Source organism: Poecilia mexicana, unplaced genomic scaffold (genome assembly GCF_051168715.1).
Source record: "Poecilia mexicana isolate PSO_F unplaced genomic scaffold, ASM5116871v1 scaffold_16, whole genome shotgun sequence".
Classification (NCBI taxonomy): Eukaryota; Metazoa; Chordata; class Actinopteri; order Cyprinodontiformes; family Poeciliidae; genus Poecilia; species Poecilia mexicana.
Window position 1 is genome coordinate 20,146,113 of NW_028263385.1, and position 4,955 is coordinate 20,151,067.

Sequence of the window (4,955 nt, forward strand, 5' to 3'; positions counted from 1 at the left end):
ATAAATTGTGACAATAATAATAAAAGAAAACAGTAAGATTATTACATTATACTTTTAAGTTAACTTGCCAAATAAATGTTAAAAGTGTTACACTACTTAAAATCTGAATGTATCTCGGATTATATCATTAAATCAACAACATCCTCATTCTCAATAAATAAATAAATGTTCAAATTCTAGAACGATGATCATCATTAAATTCAAGTATTTAATTTTAGCTTGCTTAGTTTGTTGGGTCTCTTTGCCTTGTCCAGCTTTGTCATCATGTCAATCCTCCGTGGAATATTGCCTGTCAATCACTGCTGTCAATCACAGACGCTATTAGCAACATTAAATAAGTTTGAATTAGCCGTGAAGATGGGGCAACAAAAGTAAACATAAACATAAATGTGTCTCTGAAAAGGTGAGCGATAATAAAGAGAGAAAGTCCTCCAGAAAAGTGAAGTACATGTAAAAGCTTTAGACCTATTTGGTGTTTCCTCCTTTAGTTTTATAGGCCAGTTTAGGCCAACAAAATGTTTATTTATAGACAGTTTAACAAAAAAAGAAGATACACTTAAATATTGAGTTCTACCCAGGAGACATTGGTGCATTTAGGAAACAGAAAAAAAAAAATCACAATGCATTCTTTGAAAGTTTCTAAGAGAGTCTTGCATTTTGCTTTATGAGCCAATAGTCTGGCGGAAGCAGAAGAGCCTCACTTTGCGGACAGTGTTTCTTGTTTTCAACTAAAGATTTTGTGGACCTAAACTGCTGTGGTTCAATAAACTCTAAAACAACATTACATGTTTTCTACTTTGCTGCCATGTTCACATTTATTTTGTCGTCGGTGAACTGATGTCGCTGCCATTATTAAACTACAACCGATCTAAATCACTCACCTGTGTCACTTTCCTCCAATCAGCGCGTACTGTTTAGCTGGGTGATAAATTAGTTTTGATTGCATGAATGAAGCAGAGTTCATCATCTGTAAATGCTGTAATGCGGGCAGCTGAACAAGTGGCTCAATCAAGCACGCAAACTCCAGCCCCAAATCAAAGTGGCATTGTGCATCATTTTGAAAGGAGTTTCCCCCCGAAATGTCCCACGAAACTACTAAAATAAAAAAAAGTTTTCAATTCACAAGAAATGTATTAAAAAATACAGAGAAATACTTCTCTTTTCCTGGTCTTCATGTGTTTGTACTCGCAGCATGTTTGCTGTCTGACAGATGGGATCTGTCCCTTCTGTGAATGCATAAAATTGAAAGGAAGCTTTATTTTTCTGACCATGAACATGAATTTATACAAATAAAGTGCTCATATTTTTACCAATGAGCAGATAAAATGCTCAGTGCTCATTGGTAAAAAAAATAAATGAGTGCATTTATTTGTACTCTTCTTTGTTTCTTGTTTTTGTTTTGTTTTCTATTCAGGCTTGTCTGTTTATCCTGTGTGCTGAATGGGTGCCTGAAAGACATTGGATTTGAGGTAATATTAATTAATAAATAGTGGCCACAGGGAAACATTGGAAGGCATTAAAAATTAGAGGTCACGTTTGTTTAAGTTACAAGTTCACCATGAAACTGGGCCTTGAAGATTGCGGTATGTCTGTGCATGAGCTTTTATTTTTATTTCAGGTTTTTTTTAAGTGTCTTTGTGCTTTTTGCACTTAAGTCTCTAGATGAGAGACTTGGTGCACCTTTGACAGACTGTTGGTCCATCACAGGCCTTGCAAATCAGAGTCTTCTGAGAAAAAAAAAGAAAAAAATGAAACTACATAAATATCAGAGCAGTGTAGTTGTTGTTGTTTTCAACGCAATAACTGACTAAAGTGAAGAACAACAGTGGTTGAAGAGAATATTTTAATCCTTTGGTTTGCTGGGTTAGCTTTGATGGAGATGCGACTTGGTTGAACTTCATCTGCAAAGCAAAAAATAAATAAATAAATAAATAAATAAAAAAGACTAAGACGATCACAACAGGGAATATTCTTTGGTACATCTTTATAAGAACAAAATGTATAATTATCTCTCGAACATCACTTGGTAACAGCATGGAGGGAAAAAACAACTTTGAACCAGAAATAACCTTCAACATAAGCCGTGAGGGTGGTCATGCATTTCGAGCATTTGGGTTAAGATGAGAGCCGGGCAAAAAAAAAAAAAAAGAATCCTGCTGATGAGCCATAAACAAAGAAAATCATTTTGTATTGCTGATAAAAGTAAAACTGAAGTGTAATTTGGCATATTTTATTCAATCATGCTTGGAAAAAACAAAAAAGCTTTTTCCGTTCCTGAGCAGCTGAATTGATTTGTGCATAGATTGGTACCGGGATAACAAAATAGACTCATTTATTATGTGTGGTCTCTCAGACAAGAGACAAAACAAAGCTGGTTGAACGGCACTGTTGCAACAGCATTCCAGTTTGTTTCTGACTTCCCCCCTGTGGCAAGAGAGGCAGGAAGCATTTGTTCTTAGAGCCAGAGGAGGTGCACACCACTGTGTTAAGTTATTTAGTTTCTCTCACTGATTGTCTACAAATCCGTGAACACAACCAATTTTTAAGTACAAGCACACGCTCCGCCAGAAAAGAGACTAAAGGAAGTAAAATATTTATGGACATTATTGAACATGGAGCAGACCTCCCCTATCTTCACCATTCAATAATGTATTATCCTCATTATATGACTCTGTTATAGGAGGGGGGTCAGTTCAGTAAACAGGGGTTGCTGTTTCATCTGGACGTCCCTTCCTTGCCCTTTGTACAATAATTGTTTGTTCTAGCTGACTGAGCCAGTGTATCTCCCACCGATAACACTAAACACAATTTCCCCCAGGAGCGAACTTTACCGAGGAAAAACCTGTGCAGTCCATTTCCAAGTAAGCAGCAAATTAAAGAGGAGAGAAACGGGACCCTCCGGACTGAGCATGGTGGGTTAAACTTGTTGGATTCTTAAGTGTGTGGTTTTTCTCTGTCCCCGACTGAAACGTCAAGGTTATACTTTGAAACATGATCGGTTTTAACCGTCTAAACTTGTAGAAAACTCTGCAGTCAAAACTGACTGCATATGATTTATGCATGATCTGAAAGTCATTTACAACAGAGCCGTTATAATTACATGTTTGCTTTCTGTTGTGTTGCACACAAACTCATGAGAGTTGACCTTTCACCCAAATTAACTGCTGTCATCCAGATTACCTAAAAAGTTTTTGGTTTTGACCTTTAATGTCTAGTCACAACAATTTTTTTTCCTCATTCAAATAGTGTTCATAAATATACGCACGTGTTAAACAGATATTGTCTACATGTCTGTCAATATGTGTGAAATTTTTTTTTTTTTTCCCCCCTACATTGAACAATTATTCCTGGTGAATCATTTATTATTCTAGAAAGCTTTAAAACAATCAATGACTAAGTAACTTTAACAACTGTATTTGACTCTGAAATGTAAAAAAAAAAAAAAAAAGTAACTTAAAGATAATCACAACATGCCAAAAATCTACTTCCGTTCTGAATGCAAAGAATAGAAATATCGAGAAATCTTTTGGGGAGACGTGGAGACCGGACTGGTGAAAACTGAATCCCAGAATGCACTGCATTAACCCATTTTCATGACGTGCTCCTTTGGTAGGAGGTGTTCCCCATCAGCAGCTGCTGCATTGGTGAGACATGTCCATGAACGTCTTGATCTCTCTGGCTGAGTAAAAGTCTACATCTTCGAAGAAGAATCTTGGATCCAAAATGAAATACGGCCAGCTGTCTCTGCAACCAGTGACCCGTACCACGGCCAAAAAAGGAGACTAGCTGCCTGAAATTGGCTGTCTTAGCTCCCGCAGAAAGAATCTCAATTGATTCTCCCTAGAAGAAACGTTTTCTTTTTTTCTCCACTCCCTGAGAAGTCGGCAGTGAAGCGACGGCTCTGCATGCATTCAGTGTGCCGGTCCGAGCAGACGCCAACTCCAGCTGCTAGATCAAGAGTTGCCACCACACACCTCTGACCGCCAGGCGCGCTGAACTCCACATGCTCCACTGTTTATTAGAATATTGGTCATTCAGAACTCAATTCAGTTCATTACTGTGTTGGCTGATTAATAAAACATTAAGAATCAATTGTCCATTAATGTGCAGCACCGCCTTCTTCTCTGCGTTATGGACTGGTTGCTTCAACATCCAGCTTGGACTCACTCCCAATTCCTCACAACACACATTAGTTCCTGTAAAACACATATTCTAACCGAACTGTGATTTTTATTTGAGTTTTTAAGCTTTCCTCTTATATTTATTCCTTAATTTTTTCTTTTTCTTATTATTCTTTTATCATTCTTTATTATTTTAGTTGACCATTACTGGCTAATTAATTGTTTTAGACTTATGTTGCTATATTAAGACAAACAAACTTTACTATTATTCAACATAGCACATTGATGCTGCAATAGGCTTTGCATAGATTTTCTGAGTATAAGGTTATTCAGACGCAGGGCATTGAAAGTGTGTAAGTGCAATTATATGCAGAAATGTCTAAGAGGTTTGACGGTAGGTGGTCTGCCCTGACTGGGAAGTAATGCTAAAGCACCTACGTAATTGAAATATCCCTGTTGTGTAGAGATGTCCATGAAGAGAAATGACAAATCAATAATGTTTGCTATTAAGTTGCTTTTTCCCCCACTTCTCCGTTCTCTGAAGTTGGATGGGGGCTGATGGGTAAGTTGGGGGAAAAAATTGCTCCCTGTCAGGTGTGTTTGCATCTTGCGGGGTTCAATTTATCTGCAGTCTAAGAGGGAAAAAAAGAGAAAACAAAGAAATTGCTGCCTCCCTGTTGCCTTGAGCTCGGAGAAATAAACCGTCAATATTTGCTCCTGGGGACCCGCAGGAGGACGTGCACATAAATCACCCAGCATGCACCTGTCCAAAGAGCCAGCCACAGAGTCCTGTGTCATCGCGTTTAAGATCACGCCGCTGCGGAGCCTCCCCTT

General features: G+C 37.9%; 1 long non-coding RNA gene across 1 annotated transcript; it reads left to right on the top strand.

The window, feature by feature from the left end:
• The first annotated feature begins 1,424 nt into the window (after positions 1 to 1,424).
• On the top strand, positions 1,425 to 4,097 carry LOC148155065 (uncharacterized). Its single transcript, XR_015765726.1, has 2 exons — positions 1,425 to 2,912; positions 3,614 to 4,097. It is a non-coding gene; the product is annotated as an uncharacterized LOC148155065 (long non-coding RNA).
• The last annotated feature ends 858 nt before the right edge of the window (positions 4,098 to 4,955 follow it).